The sequence below is a fragment of the Xiphophorus maculatus genome, chromosome 17 (assembly GCF_002775205.1).
Source record: "Xiphophorus maculatus strain JP 163 A chromosome 17, X_maculatus-5.0-male, whole genome shotgun sequence".
In the NCBI taxonomy this organism is placed as follows: Eukaryota; Metazoa; Chordata; class Actinopteri; order Cyprinodontiformes; family Poeciliidae; genus Xiphophorus; species Xiphophorus maculatus.
Window position 1 is genome coordinate 10889678 of NC_036459.1, and position 22861 is coordinate 10912538.

The following is a 22861-nucleotide window of genomic DNA, read 5'->3' on the forward strand; positions in this document are numbered from 1 at the left end:
GTTTGTCTTGTAAACAGACTTTAGTGCTTGTTATATAATCCCTCACAGGTAAGGGAGTGGATTTTTGTTCTCAATGCACTCTTTGTTCAACACTCTAAAACCAAACCGGTTGTCTTCTGAATTTAATTGCAGTTTTGCAATCATGTGCCAATAAAACCATTGCTGTAAATGTGCAAATTTATTCAACGTTAAAAATAATATGCTGACATTGTAATGGACAGAGAAACACTTTTCATCTACTGATATTCAGCATATCACTAGATGGCACTATGTGGCCAAAATAGTTATTACATAAGACGAAGATGAAACAAGTATTTTCAACTTCTTTAGTCGGATTAAGTTCCAAATGTATCGTTACTGTACATTTGGAGTTGAAGGGACTGTTAAAGGAAAATCAAAGGAAACTTTTTTCATTTTTATAAAATATTTCAATAAAGCTCTTTGTCCATGTTACCTTAAGCAAAATGTTTTAGAAAATAGCCGCTAGGTGGCAGCAAGCCACCATCACAACTCGACGTGCTTTCCTCTCAAGACTGAACTCTGAGCGCCCAACTATATTTTTATATGCAAAAAGGTTGTCTGACATAAAGCACAAGAAGTAAAATTAACCATATTTATTTTGATTAGAATTAATAAATAGATTGTTTATACTGTGTATAAAAATAAAATATCGCAAGACTGTATCTTAAGTTTTTAGAATAGACCAAAAAAATGTTTTTTTTTTCTTTTTTTTTAAAAATTACCTTTAAGATATACCGAATGACAGATGTTGAATACCCCATACGTGCATGAAGGTTACCAATAAAGTTCTGTTTTTTAATAAAAACAACGGTTATATCTCGTTTTTTGATTATAATTAAAACGTCTTCATTTGATCAAAAATCTCAGTTCAAGAAACCACACATGATACAATATCAAAGGGAACATTTTTAAGCAGCTGAAACGAGCAAATATACGAGACATTTCTTGCCATGTTTTTTTTTTTTTTAATTTAGTTTATTTTTTTATTTTTTTTTATCAAAAGAAACATATTTCCACGTCATCCCTGAGCTGGTCACTCATTCCTTCATCACGATTGTCGCAGCAGGTCGAAGAAAAAGGAAAAGATACAAAAGAGAAACTGTTCGACAGGTATTGAATATCCGACAATGTCGATCCAATGATGAACAGGCTCAATAGGCAATTGTGAGGCAATAAACATACTGTGTTGTTAAAAATAAATCAATTTGGTTAATTCCTGTAAAATACTTAAGAGTCAAACAAAGTACTTCATGGATGTAATTGTATTTGGAAAATGTACCTGTTATTTAACGCTAAAATGCGTTGCTGTGTGTTGTGATATGGCTAAAACTACATAAAATATATACAATACTTAAACTATTTGTTTCCTTAACTTAAATAATGCGCAGATGAAATCTAAGGGTTTTTAAAAAATATTATTACGGTTTCCAAAACGCACAGTGTTTTAAGGTTTGTTTCTTCTTTTTTTCTTCTAATTTCTTATTTTTAAATTATGAGTGTCACATCCACGAAAAGACACGTGCAATTATATCCGACATTTAATGTGTGCGTGCCTTCTTTATTAATTTGACAGAATGCGACAGGAAAATTGTATAAAACTAATTTACATGCATTATGGTGGAAATGAGCCCCTAACGTGGAAATATTACTGGAACAGTCCTTGAATACATATTGGCTTTCGCAGTTTCCAAATAATGTCAAATTTCAGCACGTGAAGACATCTTGTAGGCACTGGCTGTTTGAAGTTTACCGACTTGGTCCCGTGCAGTTGGTGACATCGCAGCTAACGCTCCCTGCGCGCGCGGAGAGGACGTCTCACACGTCACGCTCTTGCCAATAAAGCGGCAACAAAGTTTCCAAAAAATTAGTTTTTATTTACACAGTAGATATCCTGACGTCACACACGGGGGGGTGGAGGGGGGGGGGGGGTCGTAGAAGCTGACGCCCCAAAAAATAATAACACACACCTCCGTGGCACAAGCAAGTGCCTTCCACCCTCCCCGGGGGGGTTTCTAGCCCCAAATATACGCGCTTGCTTGAGATACAGCTTGATGTGTGTTTGAATCGTAACGTGGGGGGGTTTAAAAAAAAAAAAAAAAAAAGAAAAAACAAGGCGCTTCTTCCTCGCATTGCGCGTCATTCAAACAGGACTCAGTGTACTGCTTTTTCCTCTCTGTTGCATTAGTAATAACAGCAGCGTTGACGAGAGACAGCAGGAGGAGAGGAGAGTGTGTGTGTGTCTCCCGACAGCGGTGCCCAGCAGAGGAATACTGAGCTTTTTTTTTTCTCTCTCTTTCCCCCCCCCCCCTTTTTTTTTGCTGGTTATTTACACCACCGCTTCTTGTCCTGTTGTTTGCTTTTTACCCTCCGCGTTATGCTGAACTCGGACAGTCACGTGCGAACATCGCCGCGAGTCTAGAGAGAAGGAGGACGACGACTTCTCACCTGGTGTGTCCCTTTGACTTTTACCGACAGGGAAATATTCCTGTTTTTTTTTATGTGGTAAGTTTTTTTGTTTGTTTTTTTCTGTTTTTTTTTCCTGCCCAAGGAGATGATTCTTTGACTTTTAATGTTAGGAAGTAGACTGCCGCGCTTGTAAAAGTTCGCACGGTGTTGTTAATACCTGCTTTGAGACACTAGCTTGTTGTTTACAAGTTCCGCGTGGACTTTATGCGCTTTTTAATTAGTGACCGGCTGTTTCCTACTAAGCTCAGTTAATATGCGGTAAAACCCAAATAAACACAACTTACAGTTTCACACCTGCGCATTACATTACCGATACGCATCAGGTTATAAACTACGCTACTTAAAACATATAATATAGGAGTACAACACCGCTTTTTGTATACGGTTGCTTATTTAGAAGCCCACATGATCATTTACAGTCTTTAATGTTTGCGTTGACCTATTGGATTTGATAACTTTCTCTTTTTCAATTTTAAAGAGGTCACAACTTGATATAAGAAAGTAGAATTTTGCATTTACAATATATGTTTTTTTTAAGTGTTTCAGTAACCTTCAATTCATAATAATATTTAATTTTAAGCCCATTTCATTATGCATGCTTCATTGGGGGGTAATGAAGGACCGCCATAAACCAATCCATTCTAGTGTCTGTTAAATTCCAGCACAAAAGCAAACCCCTGTTGTACTAAATGAGGTACTGATTAGGTACTGATCACCCGAACGCAACTGCAATGGGAAAAACAGAAAAATATGAAACTAGTGATTGGGAATGCATAAAAAAAAATCTCTGTCTGAACTCTTTACAGGTTAAAATAACTCTTTTGTGTTTAAAAATGAGTATGAACTTGTTTTTGTGTTATTCAAGGTTTAAAAATCAAATCTTTTTACTTGTTTTGATCGCTTGCTATTTTGTGTAATTAACTGACATTACTTATATATACTTGCAGTGCAAGAGAAATGTTGTCAGTTGCTCATAGTATAAAACAAACAAACAAAAAAATTGTTTTTACAACGCCTACCGGTAAGTAGCAAAACCAGAGAAACTGATCATTTTACAGTAGTTTCTAGGGCTGCACGTGTTTTTCTCTATGGAATTGCCTTCATCATTCTTTTTAAAGTACACACACATTCAAAATTATTTGCTAAATTTTAGATTTCAGATAGGACTGGCGAAAGCCTTATCGATAGATATTATCAGCAGTATGATCACCTTACCGTTGATGCATGCTCCATTTTTCAATATTCCACTCCAAGTCAAAAAGGGATAGAATATTAAGTCTTATCATGACGATCCTACAATCACAGCTCAATGCTAAATTTCTCCTCATACTCTTAAGTGTCTCGTCACTGCTCTTCTAATTACAGGGGGAGCAGGGGGGAGGAAATAGCCCTTTTTTGTTTTCAGAAAATTCTAACGATCTTCAGGCCTGTCCTCTGATCAGCTTTCAGCCCTCGGATTTAGCTGCAGCCACCCTTCTTGTTCAGGCTGCAGGGTGCACAGGTGTTCCCCTTCCCCAGTTATGCAGGTGTGGGCAAATCCCTCCTAAGCCCCCCAGCCCCACACACACAGCTTCACTCAGCAGCTCTCACTCTTCAAAGGCCAAGGCGGCAATAAATGCCCCTCATGAAATATGTCGGCAACCGTGCACAATCGGCCCCTTTATTCAAGTGCCCCCCTCTTATGATTTCTTAGGACATAATTAAAGCTGGTCCTGCTCTCTTGTTTACCTGTTGTTGGCATGTATGGCAGTAAGCGAGGTCACTAGGAGGCATTAGGTTTTTTTCCCCCTGAAGGCAATAGGAGAGATGGAGAGTGACCAATGTTGGGAGCAGCACACTTATTACCCCGGCTCTCCTTTCTCTCTCGCAGCGTCCCATTTTTTGATTGCTGCATTCATCATCGGGTGGTCGTGCTCTACATTATGGTAATAGGAAAATGAATGTCCTCCACAGGATTAATGTGTATACCCTGTCATATGTTTCAATCATTTATCAAAATTAAGATTGGGGCTGCTTTCAGCTCGATGAACGCTGGCTGTTTGCAAGGATTGCGTCTTAAATATGGAAATGATTGCTTCTGTCTGAGGCGAAGCAGAGGGAGCTTTTTATTTGTTCTTCAATTAAAAACTTTGCATGCCGTTCCTGGTGAATACAGAAACCGTTTACGATGGCAGTTGCTGAATGATTTGGATATAAAATAATTTTAGATCATCACTGGAAAGTGGATTATAAACTGTTTTTGGACTGTTTCTTCGCTTTTGAATTTCACCATCTCTCATCCCTCCCCACCCCCAACTCCTTCTGTAATTACACAGCCTGCTCGCTAAACCCCTTGAGGTGTTGTTACATTTCAGGGAAAGTGGTTAATACTATTAAGAGAGTGGTACACCAGCATCACTTTCCCTAAACACATCCCAGAGCCCAAATCTACTAAAACTACTCATGGATGGCTAACTTTGCTCTGTTACAGAACTTGAAGGCTTTTAAATGGCACCTGTTCAGGTTTTATCTCTGTTAACCTCACAGAAATGTTTCCATGACAACCTCTATGCAAGTTAAAACAACCTGAAGTGATCAAGAGCCCGCTTTTTTTTCCTTTTTTTTCCGCCTTCCCTACTCGCACTTTGATTCTCTTTTCTCTGTAAGTAAGGATGGAATCTGTGTTGACAGTTTTGGCCTTTAATGGCACTTTTGTGCCGCACAAAAGCATTTGTTTACCAGGATCATACGCTGCAAGCTGTCAGGCTGAAAGAGATTGACTTCTTAAGATAAAAGAGTGCATTACATGCTTAAGAGGCCACCCCTTTTTGCGCTGTAATTATCCACATCACGGTAATGATGTTTTGTGTGCCCCAGTTACTAAGAGTCTGGAGACAGCTCAGACTTTTTTAGTTACGCTCTGGGTCACTTCTTAAAGCCCGACCAGACTGACTGTGAGTCGACAAGAACCGATGTGACTCCTTGGCTGGAGAAAGCTGTACAGGGTGGGGTCAGGGGATGTGGATTATAGAGGAGATTGTTGGAACCTACTCGCTTGCAGTTTATAATCTAGTGTAGAATTTCCTTTTTCCCTTTGTTTTCATTTATGTCAGATGTCATGTTTGGTTTGTCAGCTTTGGGTTTCTTGGAGCCAGAAACAAATGGAACAAATGGCCAACATGAAATGGAAAAGGGATATTCAAGAAAAGTTGAAGGAAAACAGATTCGAAGGTTGTGTAAACAGTGATTTTTAAATGCATGTAAAATGTTTCAAGGTTTTCATGCAGCAGTCCTTTGTGCCCTCTTTACTGTGCTACCCCTGTCCTTTCAGCGATTCCTTATGCATCTTTACATGTATACATAGATATAAGATAGATTAATTACACACAGACACAGACTGATGTTTCTGAGCCTTTTCAACTCAGTCAATGTAAACACATTGACACAATTTTTAATACAGAATTGTTGGCTTAGCAAAAAGCACGTCAAAATGCCTGCTTAAAGGTGATTTTCAAAGAATACCTTTAATCTGAAAAATGAGCCTTACCAGAAGGCGTACACTAATTTATTAAAATATGATTACACATGCTTTAAATTAATTTGGTAAAGCACAGCTATACCAAATTAAGATTTTTGTATTCTAGGTAATCAAATGCAGTCCATAGTCCTTAAAAAAACTGACTATGAATCTTAAGTCACTTATCAGCTTTAGAGTCATTAGCCAGATGTAGTGAATTACTTATAATGCAAAAATTCCAAAAAATATTCTTACAGTTTTGTATTTCTTGTGGCGCCCCTAAACAAACTGGCGCCCTGGACAGAGAGCCATAACATCCACATTAAAACCAATACTACTGGCCACAGACCAAAGGTTGTATTTGGTTTGCTTTTACTTCAAAAATTGCATGTTTACTTGCAGGTCAGTACAGTGTTTGAGGCATCATTGTTTTTACTGTGTGAAAAATGTCGGTTTTGTGGTTTAGCCCTGACTAAAAGACACAGAGGGTCACTTGTGGTAAGAGGCAAGGTCGATGTTGCTCAGACCACATTCAGCCATCAGCCTTGTCACTCGTAAACAGTCAGACATCATGCGAGGCATCACTACAGCCAAGAGCAGTAGCTACCTCAGCCCTTGTTTGAATGCACGAACTGTTGTCAAGACATTGTTTGAATATAAGATAAGTAAGAAGCGAAATGCAGCATCATCAAATCAAATTAAAGCCAGCAAAAGTTGAATTATAATTCCTCATAATTGAGAACTAGCACAGCTGTTTTAGCAATAAAAATCTACTGTTTTGTATTGCTCAGTTTTATCAAGATATATAAAAAAGGAAAAGGTCACACCATAAAGACTCAAAAGGAGAAAAAGATCTGTTTACTTTGAACATGTTGTGGGTGAAAGAAAAAAACATGGGTGGGGGGTGGAGGGATAATGACAATAACAGTTTTTGACAGGCACATTAGGCTGCAGAAAGAGCATCCAGCTCGAGGCTGAGGGCATATGGTGCTGCCTTCTGCTGGCATAGCTTTAGACCAAGTTACAACACTCGCGCAGGGTCACGACTGTCTCGGGTTTGCTCCTTCTGTCTCACCCATCTAAACAAAAACAGGAGGCATAATGCAAATGGGGGGAGCTTGGTAGTGGGGGCAATGGCGTAGAGGACCATGGTCAGGCAAAGGTTGTTGTACACTAGCTGCATGAATGCTGCAAGTCATGCTCCATTTGTGTCAGAAAGTAATATGGTCAAATGTAGAGGAGAGACATTTGACATTTGTATAAATGCGTCTTTTTAACTTTTTTGGATTCTGTCACTGCCACACTGGCACGTATCTTCTCTCATCATCTGAACACCACTCATCCTTTCAGTCCTTAATCTTATTCTAAACAATGGCAGTTGTTTCCACCACTTGGGTTTCTTCTTTGCAATGTGGGTCGGACAGACTTGGCTAATGTGTAGGATGACGCATGGCTTTGGTCAGAAGGCAGCAGATCGGTGGGCGGGTAATTACAGCCTTCTGTGTGCCTTCCTGGATTTTCCTTGAATCACAGTCATAGGCCGTGAAGTTCAGCTTCCAGTGCAACTCTTGAGAATGAAATGAAATAGTCAAAACATATGGAGCTAGCAAAACAATGGCTTATTTTTATGATATTTGATGAGTGGGTTTTAATTTAGATTGTCATTTCTGGCAAACAGTAGGGCAGATGGTGCAGACTTGAGTGCCCATCAGAGCCTAAATACCCCCAGGCAGCTGTTAGTCATAAACTCTTTTTTTTTTTTCAACTTTTTTTTATGCTCTTGCTCTCTTTAACACGACTTGGGTCAAGAGGAATCAAACCTGTTACAACACCTGTTTCTGCATATGCAAATCTGTTGTTTTGTCATTTCATTAGGCAAGGCAAAAAGACGAGGGTCCCTTGTGGTTGCAAATGCGACTGGCACTGAGCCCAACTGGCATGCCACGCAGCAACAAAGATGCTTGGGGCAGGGTTAGGGGAGCGCGGAGTAGTTGGAACTCAGCCACCAGGTGCCTTCACATCACCAGTTCAGTTTGAATGGGTTTTAAAAAAAGACCCAACAAGATAGTTAGCAGCAAGCCTTAGAGGTCGCTCTCTCTAACAATATGTCTTTGTCTGCTGTGAAAAAAACAATATACATGTATATATTTTTAAATGACCTATTGACATGGTGAAACCTGGTAGAAGCAGCATCATCTTCTGCAGAGACATTATCAAACCGAAGATAAATGAAGCTAAACAAAAAACAACCCCAAGAGAAAATTTGCAGAAGCAGCAAAATAATTGAAACAGGGCCAGGAAGTAAAGCATTATTGCAAAGTGGATGGAAAATGACCTGATTTTTCAAAATAGTTTACAAATACTTTGTGTTTATATGCGTGCAACATTTTGTAAGCTTTGCACATCTCCAGAGTTTCACAAACATATTGATTTAAAAAGTTTCTCATTTTGCTTCTACTTCACAAATATTCACAACCTTTATTTTATGTCTATCATGATTAAAATACAGCAAAGTTAGTTTTTGAAAACTGACGTGGAAAAGTAAAAGAGGTGTGAATATTTTTGCACAGCAGATGCTGAGGAGGAAGGACACATTTCGAAGTCAAAACTAGTAAGCACGTGCCTGCCACGCGCCTGTTCCATTCTTCCCCACCCATGCAACGTTTTCTCCTCCTTCCCCTCCTCCCATCCTCATCCCTTCATCATCTGGCACTCTCCCGCAATGCTCGCCTCTTAACCACATGTGCCAGCGCCAGGCCCGCTCCTGCTCCGGGGCTAATTGTTCACTGGTAAACTGGGGGCTCGTCAGTGGGGGTCTTCCCCTTCATCCAGACGCGGGGATAATAAGCAGGTCGGTGGTGGTGGCAGCGGCGGCGGCGGCAGGGTTACAAATCATGATCCCTTCACGCAGTTTATTTTTCTCAGTGCAAGTCTGGAGATTGTCGGTTGTAATCCGTCCTGTGTGCTGAATGCAACAAATACACCATGAAATTAAAGGTTTTTGCACGAGCATAAAGCAAAAGCTCTGTGGAGATGGCCAAAGCTCTCTGATAGTAGAGTATGCTTCTTCTTCTCATCCTCTACCTCTGATCATGAGTAATCCACCAATAGTAACATGTAGTTATTGACACTGTTTGATATTCTTTCATCTTAAAGAATCTTTTCCTTGTCCGGGTTAGTTCGCTTCAGTTTTTGAGAAAAAATGTGGCCCATCTTTTTCCATTTCGAATTGCTCTAATCTTGTACCACTGATGTGTTTTTTTTTAAGTGCCTCCCTCAGCCGACACTTAAAAGTTTGATGAACGGATGGAAAAACCTATAACTAGCCTCGCCACTGAGTTAATCTCATCTGATAACTCAGGCCTTCCTCTTTCTCCTGTCTTTCTCCACCTCGGCTTGGTGGGTCTGGCTCTCAGGTTTGCCTCTCTCTCACCACACAGATGGTATTAAAGCTAGGGCCCCGCAAGCCCCCTCTGATACGGGAGAGTTCATTAGAGATGTGCCTTTGATGGGCAGCCTTTTCATGTGACTACCGGTTTTTCAAATACCTTGATGTCGAAGCTTAAGAAGGCATTGTGCAGTAAGCCCTCCTTTTGATGCGACTTATTTAGATCTGCATAGTAAATCAGGGGGGAGTAAATAACCAGCCAGCAGATGGAAGCAAGGCGATAAGGCAGTGGCGAACAATCGCATTTGTATTTTGTTATGATGTTGACAGCAGCTAAAATTCACTAATCTAGAGCCACTGATCTGCATTTCAAAGAAATCTCATTTAGCAGCAGGGAGGATAAAGTTCCACTCATTGTGTCTATTTTATTGCATTCTTCGCTAATTTATCTGCCCGCAGATTTAACGCACGGGGCTCTGTGGTGGGAGCCAGCGTCCGTGCGTTGCATAGGGAGGGTCTTAAATACTGTGAAAGCGGTTACGTCTAGACTGTGAGCTGAGGGTAATTACACGTCTGACCATGAATAGAATGAGTTTGAAGACTCATCTTTCTTCGGGCAGGCCTGAATCGCTCGACTAATGCTGATAAGGAGCGTTTGGTCCCCACAGAAATATTGCCAGTGACTTTCCATAACACCCAACCCAAGGATGGTATTTACTTTTAAGATAAAGTTATTGTGTACAGTAATCTGACTTGTTAGCATAATGTCGTCTTTCATGGCAGGACGCTTTCCTTTTTTCTGCAGTGTGGAGGTATTTGCGGCCCGGGCCTTAAATAGTTTATCTTGACTTAGTGTGTGGTGCTTTATGTAAATATTAGCCTATAGCATTATTAGACCTTCATGAATACTTGAATGCATTTGCCATATTTATAGTTTGATAGAATTTACCAATGGTTTTACATTTGGCAAAGAGACACGTGTGGTATTTGGAAATCCAAGAATTGGAGGTTATTCAGACTAATGGGATGCCAGATGCTTTTCTAGTGAATAAAATATGACACATGTACAGCCTGAAGGTGTTGAAGTGTATGTGGGAGCAAATAATTTAGGAATGGGGGTGTTAAATTTTTATGTCTGAAGGCCGTCCAAAACTGTTGGTTTTACAGCTGTATTTATTCACATCAAACTAAATCAAGTTATCATTTCACTGTAGATCATGTACGTTACTGCTCAAATATTAAGTTTAACCATCCAGTTCACACAGATTTAACTTGAAGAGATTTCACAAACAGGTAGAATTCAGAAGTAGTTAAGAAGTTAATTTTGCAGCAATTCCCCATTTTGAGTAAGTATATGGTTACAGTGAAAAGAAACAACTCCCTTTTTAATAGGAGGAAACCCCCAACAGTCCCTGGCTCAGTGTGAGAAGCTATGTGGTCGATTGGGAGTTGTGGAACCAGACCAGTCGCAGACAAATAAGCACTGACCAGAATGTACTTCCTGCATTGAACATTAACCTTCCCCCACCCCAATAATTTAACTGATAAGTTTAAAAATGATGAAATAAAGCTATTTATTGACAAGGAGTAGTTCTGAAATAGCTAAAACAAAACGTGTGTAGAACAATTAAAACTATGACCAATCACGAATAAGTTAATCAAAATGAGCTATACAAGAATATTGTATAAAATAAAAATACCGTTCTCAGTTTTTCATCTATGTCTGTCCCTCCACTCACCTTAAGGAACTAGGGTGAACCCCGTGCCCTCTTTTAAGTAAACGTTCCCTGGCAATCGTTGTGAGTTTCTGCAACATTTTCCAGAAACTCACAACAGCACAAAAATTATCACAGTTGGCATGTTTTGTTTTTCGGCTTTTCACTTTGAGCTGAGGGCTTTTTTGTACAGTTCAGAGAGCACATTCCTCAGGATTCAGCAGCCGCTGGTTGCCTGTAGGGGTCATTGGAATTCTGGGAGAATAAAAGGGGAAAAGCACACATGTGCACCCGCACACAAATATGCACACTTCAGAGTGGAACATCTAGTCCATTGTGTAAAATTTGTGCCCCATCTGCTGCTGCTAGTCTCCAAAGTAATAATAATAATTATTATTATTGTTATTATTATTTTACTGTAAATGAGAATCATCAGTAGCCGCAGTCTTGAACTGAGCACTCGTCCTCCACTGGTGTGATTAAAACAACAGAACCCTTCATCCTAATGGTTCCTAGCATGTGTGTTTTGATGCAGGCCGCTGAATGGGGTACATGAGAGAATCAATGGTGTCAGGTTAACAGTGTGATTTACTTTGCGCTGAGAGCTTGAGCCTTGCAGGCACAGCACCTTTCAACTTTATAGTGTGTGTGTGTGTGTGCGTGTGTGTGTGTGTGTGTATTGGGGGTAGTATATTGTACATTGCCTGTTAGCGCATGCACTTAAACACACATACGCACACACTCAAGTTTCTCAGCCGATTCCAGGTGCACTTTGTTGATTTAAAATTTATTGCTCTCACCTACACACCATGCAGAAAATAGTTATGCAACACACCATCCAGCCCACACTTGCCTGCAAAAGCAGTAAATGTATCAAATGGGAAGAAAAGAAACTACTTTGTGAAGCAGATTTGGACTAACTAAGTACTTTCGGGCTCTCTCTTATCTTAGTGAGCCGACATCGCCGGACTCCCAACCCAGTCTGCGAAGAGCATCAACGACAGCAAGTTTTCTCCCTTAGGGTGAGTGCTTGAACCTAATCCCCCTCATGTCAACTCTTTAACCTGTGGAAAGATTAGAGCAGTATTACGTATATCTTTTCATCTGTTAGTATTTAGATAGCAGTAAATCAAAACGTGCATCATTCGAAGGTGTGTTAAGAGTATTTTATTTCTATGTGTTTGGGTGATTGTATTGTAGTGGTGGGGGTCACAGGGTTCTCATTCCTCCTCTTCAAATGTAACAAATCTTCATCTTGTCCACGCTGATAGAATTCCCCCTCCACTGGGCAACCTTTCCATTGTGCCTGTTTGGTTTTCACACCCCAAGGATTTTCAATCTACTCTCACTTAGAAGTTATGCACTATGGCTGGCAAATGTGGCCTAGCTGAGATTTCAGCTTTTCTTATTGTTTTGATGATCTCTTCATTAGAAGTTGTTCAAAGATGAAGCTGAATAAAGTGTATCCTTGTTTAGACCTGTTACCAATTAGGCAAAGAAAAAAGATATAGAGCACAAACTCCAAAGGTTTTTAAAAAGAAAAAAGTTTTTATATTTTAGATATCTTCTTTTCCTTTTGTTCTCTTCTAGGATGAAATATGCACACTCTGCATCCATAGAAAGAAGAAAACACACTGTGTGAGGTGAAAAGTGGTAAGTGAAGACCATTTTACTTGATCTTCTGCATTCGTGATGTTGTGAAAATGTGTGTCAGTCAGTAACTGTTGAGTTGATTCAGTTTTAGTTCAATATTCTTTGTTGTTGGAAAGAAGTGTGGGTAAAGTATATTTCTTTGGTCAAGGAAAATGATGTGAAATGATGTGGAAGCACCACCTAGTTAAGAACAACAGGCATTAAAAATGAACACCCAATACATGCAAATGAATAAAACTGCAAAATCAAAGAAAGCCCAATGCTATTAAGTAAATTAAAAAAAAAAATCAACGTACTGTTGAACAGATTAAAGTTTAGAACTAAAAGCAACTGTAGGCAAACTCACATATAATGTACATCTATTACAAGTTAATTGGTGAATGTGGTAATAAAATATTTAAGATATTAAAATGTTTTTCAGAAATGCTACAAAAAAGTGCCAGAATAAATCTTTTTTCTTTTTTCTGCCTGTATGGAGTATAGGATTACATAAAAATCATCTTCCCCACCTGTTGCTGCACACAGCTGACCAGCTGGCTGTAAAACAATTTGTTAAGATCTGATCATGTGAATTTTAGAATCCAATTTTGTTTTGTTTTGAAATAAAGTGCACCAGCTTGTGCAGGTTTTTAAAACATGTGAAAAGGATGAGATTACATCAAAGCACCTTTCATTTCATGATATGAATATGTCAACCTACATTGTGTAGGTTGATTTGTTTTGTGTTTGTCATTGCATAAAGACATCGAAACAACTGAGCATATGAACTAAAAAACTTTTTTGATTAAAGTTTTAATTTAATTAAAAAAGCAGTGCTTGTACTTTCTGTGGTTACATCCACTTCCCTTTTAAGGTAATTTAAACTCTTGACATAAGTGAGAATGAAGCAGAAACATATGAAGGAGAAGCTTTTAGGTGAAGATTTATTTAGCAAATTTGTGAGATGCTGAACTCTCCAGCACTGCCGGGTTTCTTTAGTCCAGATTTCCACCTAAAAGAGATTTAAATATTAGTTCTTAATTTGTCTAGTACTTCAGTTAAATCTTCAAAGATTCTGTATATCTGCTGGCCAGAAGAAGTTCTTCTAATCATTGCAGAAAAGTGTAATTACCCTAACACTGCAAGCCACACTTGCAGTGTAGACATACAAAAAAAGGGAACAGGAAAAATATACAGCAATTAAGCACATCTTTTGGTTTCTTTAAAGAAGTTGCAGTTTGGACTCAACAGCCCTCTGCTCACATTTCCAGTCTGAAATTGATTTCTTGTCATAGATCAGAGACCTCTTGTCATTCCATTTTCAATCCCCAAATGGTTTCTCTGAGCTGCTAACTGTCATCCCTGTGAGTGGGCAAACAGGGGAAACCTCCATGGGTCTTTACCCTGGGCACTTAAAGCAGCCAATGGGGTAAAGGCAAAAATCAAAGGGACTTGGACCATTCCCCATTGGTAGCCTCTATTGTGTGGCCGGTTTGGGATTGGTGGAGAAGATGAACACTGGATAGTGGGATGTGGGGGTGGCTGGAGATCAGGAAAAGTAACCCCTTTTTTTCTAATCCTTATCCACCATTAACCCCAGTGCCCCACTGTGTGGCTAAGATCAGGGCCCTTGGTCAATCCCCCATTCACTTCCACCCAGAATATTTTAAAGTTAAGCCCTGATACTTAACAAAAAAAGTCTTACTCATCAAAGGTTTACTTTCCCTGCTTTCCATCTCTTTGCTTTTGCTCTGCTGCCATTCTTGTCTCTGTGGTCTGCTGTTTTGTCTTTGCACTTGGGGAGAGGGAGGTGTTGAAAGTTTTGCAAGTTCCCAAGTTTCCATTTTTCAACTTAAAGTTTAGTTGGAGGTCTGATGGTGTCATGCTGTGAGCAAAGTGGAGCAAAAGTAGCTGAACCAATGGAAACCTGCCCACTGCTAATCTCTCTGATAAATAGTCTCCTGATTTTATTCAAATTATTTCCACAAGGGAGGTATATTTTCCTACCTGATATTTATATCCCCAGCTTTCTTTTTCTCCTTAGACATTTGCTGATAATAACAAGACTGATTTGAGTCCAGATTTCCAACTCTGTGTAAACATTTCAAATTCCTCTTTTTTTTTCTCCCTGTGCCATAGCTTTTCCTAGCAACTGTCAGGCATTCGACACATCTGAAAGAGAAATGATTGAGGGTCAGAGTAGAAAAACAAGCAAGCATATGGAGGTGCAGAGTTGACGGACGGGAGTGAAGAAAAGAAATTGCATGGAGAGTGTTTGTCCAGAGTGCACAGTTGCCATGAGAATGGAGGTGCAAAGTAGAACAGGCTCAAAATGAGACTAGCCATCATTGCTTAAGAGAAGATAAAGAGTCTCAGTAAGGCTATTGATCCTCGTGTCTCTTATCTTTCATCCAGCTTTTTCAAAGTTCCATTTTTTGGGGGGTATTTTAAGGAAGAATGTGTACTTTAAAAATGTTCTCAGAGAAATGATAGAAAGTCTGCTTTTCCTCAGCAAAGGTGGCCTGAGCTTACTTTGGAGCCCCTCCAATTGCACTATGCACCTTCTTTTAGAGAAGGCTGACACTCTTGAAATGAGTGATTGCAAACATTGCATGCGCGACTCTAATTAAAAAAAGCATCTAGTGTTTCATGTGTTATCCTTTCCCCCCAACCTAATTGGAGAAACGTCGAGTGTGGAAGCTGGGCTGGATGGCATCCGTCCAAGAGCCAGAGATTATTGTGAAACCCAACCTGAGGCTGGGATGAGACCAGAGAGGCCTGACTTTGCGCTGAACTCCGTCTTTCAGGTGGGAAGAATTACGAGCGGCTTCACTCGCAGGTGATCGTGTCCAGTGGATCAGTTGCACACAAGTCCTGCATTCTTCTCCCAAGGTCTAAACGCTGATTGCCCTGACAGATTGAACTTGTGTGTTATCAGCGAACTGTCATGGAGCCTCATTTTTCAGACTGCACACATAGTCCAAAGTTTATGTTAGCCATTCACCAGTACGATGTTTTATAAGGGAAATTGTCATCACAACATAAACTAAATATACAGTCATTTTACTTGCTGGTGAACTATTTCAGTTTAGGCTGCCAAGACGTTGATGCTGTATCTAAAATATGTGAAACATTTTTAAAATGCTAACATTGTCTCAATGCCTTGTCTTAAACACATATATAATCAATTAAAAAAATATATTTTTAGTATTTTATAAGCCTCAGAGAACAACAAATGACTTTTAGACTTTGGTAGGGTTCGGATTGTTTATCTAATATAAATGAGATTAATTTTCAAGTTTCTGATTGAATGTTGATTTACATCATTTTCATCTTTGCACATTAGCAGTTCCTTTATCAGACGATAATAAATACATACTAGATATAGCCTGAAGAAATCCTGACAAATATTTTATTTGTGTTTTAGATTTTACAGCTGCTATAGAGCAGTTAATTTTCATTCCCCTTTACTCAGATACTCCTAATTAAAATCTACTTAAATCAATTTCCTTCAGATGTCTGGTTAGTAATTAAGTTTACAAAAGTGTTTAATAGAAAATATTATTGAAAGATAGCTAAAGAAAGTCCTGTTTAAAGTTTTCTACATGTAAAGCAGGGGTTAGAACATAGAAAAAGGAGCTTTGCTGAAAATTTTGGCCTATGTGCAAAATTGATGACAAAAAGCCAATAATATTTCCCATGTGCCTATCTATCCCACCTTTGGTTTCAGTGCCATAGGAAGACACCATGCAATGGTAAAATAACAGTGTGGGGTTACCTTACACATATGTTAGTACTACACATTTCATATTCACTTTATTCAACAAATATTCCAGGCTACCACAAATTTATTGGACCTGTCAAAAGAAGCGGATGCCTCACTCACCTTGGCATACTAGATGCCTGAAAATGATGGCAAAACTGTCAACATGACTTTCTTTGGGCTCTGTTTGGCTAATAATTATCTAACCACTTGGTGCTGCTCAGAAAGCATTAAAATATCATCACTACATGGGCAGTTTCTCTGTAAATATGATTAAAAAATAAAACAGAACAGTTCTCAAAAAATATTTATGTATCCAGTCCAGGCAAAGCAGAGTACTGATCAATAGGAAATGGTGTCACAATAGTTCCACTGGGCCCTAAGCATACCGTCACTATAGTGAAACATGGTAGTGACCGGATCATGCTGGAGGATGCTTATCGTTTGAGTCGAGAACGGAAAATTGCTTTTCACATGGTCTAAATTCAACATGAAACATTTTTAGCTAGTTTATCTTTTTACTTGAAAAGGTTATAGAGACCCAAATACTTGCAACTGTAGTTGCAGCATAAGTTGGCAGCTGAATACAAAAGCCTGCTACACTTTTGAGATTTGATTTGTTAAAAAAAAATCTTGAAACCCATCTATTATTTTCCTTCTACTTTACAAAGGTGGGCTAATTTGTGTTGGTCCACCAAACAAAATCCCCCAAAACTAAATTGAAGTTTGTTTTTTAGTTAAAGTGACAAAATGTTGAAAAAGTTCAAGGGGTGTAAACACTTTTGCAAAGTTTTTTTTCTTTCTATTTTCAATCTCTCTTAATGTAAACGTTTCAAATCAAACAACGCGGTTACAGTCGGTGGAAAAGCTTTTACTCCAGAGGCAACAAGCCAAGTCCTTTGTTCGAAATGAACATTTGATCGCAGCTTGAAAAGGGATACCAGTGGCAGCAAAATCCTACAAGATCTTCGTGCTAAGACTTCCTCACCGCAGCCCACAAGCCAGACAGTGCAACTGCTCCTACCTGGTTTGAGGCAAAACGGGTAGAAAGCATTCTTGTGTGTATAGTGTGGGGGGCGAGAAACACACACAAACTCAGCCAGCATGCTCGATTTGGGTCATAGAGCTGACAGACAGTGGAATGTGAATGTGTGTATGTTGACAAACTCCACTGCACCCTGAATGGGGTTTGTGATTACACCTCATCATGCGTGTTGCATCGGCCCCTGTCCCTCCCTTCACCACCCTGCTCCCACATCTCTCCCTCTCCCTGGCCCTCGCTTCCCTTTCCCTCCCTCCCTCCCTCCTCTCACCATGGTGCCTCTTGGGCAATCATGTGGTCACACTACCTGACTCCTTGCTGCTCAAGAGTGCAGTTGACAAAAACAGCCCGAGGCCCGTCATGTGGAAAAGATTCAGTCGGCACACAGCATACATCCCACCCTCCCACCCCGCGCGCTCCAGCTCCTCGCTTTTTCGTACTAACTAACCGAAGCGCTAGGGTGTTTCCTTCTTCTGCTCACCTGTGAAGGAAAACGGCTTCACTCTCCTCCTGTCTGAGCGCGCGGGCTGCGTGTTTTGCATCAACGCGGCCGCTGTGCGTGAAGGCTGCTTGAAACAGTGAGCATAGGGCGCCGTTCACCCTCTCCCTCCCGCACTCTGAGAGGTTCAGGCAGCTTCTCTTTGTCAGTTGAGTTGCACTCCTCGTGTCATGTAACATAAAGCTGGCGGTCAGTGAGAGCTTTCTGCTGTCAGTCAGCCTGGTGGTCTTAGGCTGTCGAGCTGCTCACCTGTGTTTATTGGACAAGACCTGCTCCACGCTACCCTGGGAGAACATCTTTTCTTCTTGCCTCGACTTTCTCCCTTCCTTTCACTTTCTCTTTTACTTTGTTTTTGTCTCTTTCTATCATTTCTTTTGTCTGTCAAGCTCTGTCTCACTGTTTCTTTTACTTCTTTAGCCCACCAGTACCCCCCCCCCCCCCCCCCCCCCCCCCCCCCCCCCCCCCCCTCAGTTTCTCTCCATGCTGTCCTGTACAGTTTATTTTTCTGACTTTCTTTTTTGGTGCTCTTCTCTTCTCCCCAATCTTCCTCTCCTTCAGCTGTCCAATTTTATTTGTGTATTATTTTGGGACCTCTTTGTCAGCCTTTCGCTTTATAGCTCTGCCATCTCTTTGACGGCAGTTTTCATCTTTTCTCCACACCTGGCCGAACACACGCACGGACTGGCGTGCGCAGCCGGTCGACGGCTGATTGAAACTTGTGTCTCAAAGTTGCTAATGCTCACTGAAGCATTATATTGCAGATAAAGTAAATAAACTAGGCTACCAAGGGAGGAATCTCTGGGATAGACTAGCAGATGACACACACTCCTATTCACTTGGCCCTGCAGCGGCTCTCTCTCATTCACTTACACTCGCATGAAGAAGCAGAAATGCATCAAGTGAATGGCTGAAAAGATGTCAGTGATGCTGAGGTGTGAAGAGAGCTGGGGCACGGAGATACTTTCTAAGGCTCAGGAATTTCACAAGTCTAATGTTTTTTGAGGGGCTCTCTATAGAAGTAACAGGCAGGCTCAGAATATGTAGAGATGTTCCCTCCCTCAGTAAACACCATAATACAAGGGGTATCTGTGCTTAATTTGTCAATATTAACATAATAAAATGCTAAAGTAGACCACACTATTTCCACTGTAAAATGTGTCTGTAGCAGCACGCGTTGAGGAGGCTCTTTTTCATCAGGAACTGGGTTAGATTCATAGTTGAGAGGACCAGTGTATGCTTGAATTTGGACAGTCATGGAGGAAAAGATGATAGAAGTTGCAAATATCTTGGGGACAGGAGTAGAGGTTTACCTTCCAGCAGGACTACAATTGTAAAACATACAGAAACACCTACAATTGAGTGGGATAGGTAAAAACAAATTGATTGGTCCAGTAGAAGTTAACACATAAATGAAGTTGAAAATGTGCCAAGACTTGGAAATTAATGTTCATGCTTTCCATCTATACTTTACAGATAGACCTGTGCAAAGTAGCAACCACGGTTGGGTTGCAGACATGGTGGTGGCAGCATCATAATGTGAGGAAATCTGAACTTTCAAAGTACAGATTTAGGGAGAGTTAGATAAATGTTCATCACATCTGTCAGATTTTTACTGGGAATAATTATTGGCAACCATACGTGTATCAGTTTCCTTCCACTTCATAAACATTCACTACTTTTTTTTACACTATCACAAAAAAACCTAATAAAATACATTGAAACCTTTGATTTTAATATCAAAAATGTTAATTGAGTGTAACTAGTTTACACACACCTAACAGCAGTTGCCTTCTTTGATTCTGAAACTAGCCAATTATTCTCAGAAGATTTTTTATTTTTTAACGATTGCAGTTTTATTCATCTTCAGTAGGATAGTTAACATACTGGTTAAATGCACAGGTTTGAGTCTTTGTGACTTTAAAGCCACTGTCCACTAAATGATTCTTGAGCTTTTTTGTGCTATTGAGGCAGAAAAGCCACACGTCAAAAGAACTGTGCCCTCAAATTTCCCCCTGGTTTTATGTGAAAGTTTTCTCGCACTCATTGAAGTTCCATTCTGTGCTGTAAAGTGGTATAGCTGACATGGTAATACATTTGTATTGTGCCCAATGATAAATACTCTACCAGGTCTTACTCACTCCGCTGCCTCCGAATGTGTCCGGACAGAGTCTGTATTGTCAAAGGCACGGGGGGTCATTCAAATCTCACTCTCGTTCCCTTCTGCCTTTTGTCGAATATTTCTACGCCGGTGATAGTTTTCTCATTTATTTAGTGAATAGTCTGCTGGGTGATGAAGGAAAAAAAAAGACTTTTGCATTATGGAAATGATGGAATGGGTTATAATCTCCCACATATTCATCACAGCAGACATTGGACCCTTGTGATACCGTCCTCCATTGGCTATTGTTCCCATCCTCTCTTTGCGTACTGTTCCGCTCAGTGGGCAAAGCAGGTTTTAATCCTGTCTCTTTTTGGAATGACAATGTTTACCAGCTATCATTCAATAAGGAGCACGACTCACATCTTCCGATGTGTAAATGCTCTGAGAATGAGCTGATGTTAGCTGTGGTTGGCTCACTGGAAAGGAGGGGCGACGTGTTTAAAACATTACTTTAAAGGTCATCGATTTTACAGTTTCTCTTCGTCAGTCATGCAAAGGGTTGTAGCTCACAATGGTTGTTTCCACTTATATTTATAAAGAAAATATTGAAAGAAAAGCTTAATAAAATGCAAAGCAAGGCAGCCAAGGACACAAGAAAGTTGCAGAAGAAGAACAACATTAGGCTTAGAATACCCAAATCAACCTTCAGAGCATAACACAATGTCTACTCAATCAAAAATGGTGATAGCTAGATCCCCAACTCAATTTTTAGTTATGAAATTAAAGATTTCTTGGCAATTTATCCAGTGGCAAAGACAAAGTCATGAGAAAAGTTGTCTGGAATTAGTATGTTAGGGATCTGACATACTGGCACCTAACCCAGGGATATAAAAGCTCCCACTCAGCATGTAATTTACCTCAGTGTGAACTAACCCATTGTGGTAATGGTAGACCTTCTAATTTCTGGTTTGGTTTCTCTCTTTTTTTTGTGGAAAAACTATAGAATGGACATTCATTATTTATGTTTAATTCTATGTATATTTTTTATTTTCAGTGCTAAAATATTTTTGCCTTCTAATTTTTTTAATGCTATCTACCATCACTTTTCTGGCCTATGTTATTGTATTTACTGTTAAACCCTCCTCTTTCCCCCAAAACTGTTCTGTGGTTTTCTTGGCTACTTCTCAACATGCTATCAAGCTAATAATGGTAAGAATCAATTAAAACTCAGCTGTTATTTGCTGTATGTTGCCATCTTCATCCTAAGCCCCGGCTATACTGTTTTCCTGCCGTTTTGACAGCATGTCAGATTAGCACCATTGCGGCTAACAACCATCAGTGTGTTTTTCCCCTTATGTCAGCTACCATTTTCTCCCATCACCACTGATCCGCTGCCATACCACCGGCATGTGTCTCTTGCTGTTGCGTGAAGTAAGAAAATGAAAAACAATCACCGCAACCTCCTGCGACCCCCTCCTCACCAGCCCTTCCTGACGCGCAGTCAGTTAAGTGGTTTGTAAGATGTTTAATTACCAAATGGTTTAATTGTTATTCATCTCATCATTAGATGTATGATATTAAGTGAATTGCTTCCCCTGGGTCCCAGTGTTTCACAGATCAATAGATTTAGATGGGACTTGAAGGGACTTGGGGGTGGGTGAGTGGTGGGGGGGCAGTTTAAATCACTTCATATGAGTACACCCATTGTCTCTGTGATGCACGCAGACGACATCCACACGCTTATTTTTGCAGCGACCTATTATATAGGTTTAATTATGCTAATTTCCACATCTGCATGCATCGGGATGTCACTTTTTAAAAAGAAATATACAGCTTCTGGGTTTATTTTGATAATGGAAGGAAATGAAACAATGTGCGAGGCTAAGGCACCACACAATTTTCATCACTGGAGTGCTTATCTTCGCACTTTTGGACAAGGTTGTTGGTATTGAGCTTTGTGTGAAGGCATTGTGTAGATCTCTAATATGGCACGGTACACCTCTGAGATCCAGTAGCCAGCAGCTTTGTATCGCCTGTGTTACCAGCGTGAACATGGCTGAGTGGTGATCGGGGACTGGCTGCACCAGAAGCTTCTATTAACTGCAGCAAGCACTACTAGCTGAGTTAATTGTCCATTATCTACTATTATCTAAGCCATTGCTCTCTTTTTTCTCTTTTATTCTGTCTCACTCGGGTCTCTACCCATCATTCCCAGTTTCACTCAGTCAGTGTGCTGTATCCACTTCCTTTTTCTACTTTAGCTACACTTTAGCTACACTAAAAAAGCATGCTGGCAAATCCTGGCAACTAGGTTCAATGGTAATAATTCCCTTTGTTCCAGAGGTTGCTTGTACAGCAGAAAGTACCACATTTTCCCAGTCTTATCATCTCGCTACTCGAACAAAACGTCCCCACGTTTCTTCTAAAACCATTCAGTGCACTGATGAAGATTAGTCAAATATATAAACAAAAATATCTTTTTGATGTTTACTGAATCAAACCAACTTATTCGCCATTCATTTTGATAATGTAGCTGATCTGCTGAGTTCTTTGAGGAATCCTCAGTACTTTCACTTGATGGCACTGTTTTCCTTCTTGCTCCCACTGAAGCAACAGGGCATGTTTTATGCATGCTGGGCACAATGTGGGGGGGAAGAAAGCACGGCTGTGCCACAGAGATGCATCTCTTTCGTTTCTCTTCCTGTCCCCCAAGCTGCAGAAGTCACATTAAAATCATT

General features: G+C 40.1%; 1 protein-coding gene across 6 annotated transcripts in view; it reads left to right on the plus strand.

Moving 5' to 3' along the window:
• Positions 1 to 2123: 2123 nt before the first annotated feature.
• Positions 2124 to 22861, plus strand: part of foxp2 (forkhead box P2) — a 114578-nt gene continuing 93840 nt past the window's right edge. For 2 of the 6 annotated variants that reach the window (XM_023350077.1, XM_023350085.1), the window contains exons 1-3: positions 2124 to 2523; positions 12038 to 12108; positions 12677 to 12739. The gene's annotated coding sequence lies outside the window, so the exon portion shown is untranslated. Of the gene's footprint in view, positions 2524 to 12037; positions 12109 to 12676; positions 12740 to 15508; positions 15526 to 21323; positions 21333 to 22861 lie in introns of those variants that run through there. The other 4 variants (XM_023350078.1, XM_023350079.1, XM_023350086.1 and 1 more) reach the window with 4 other exon arrangements.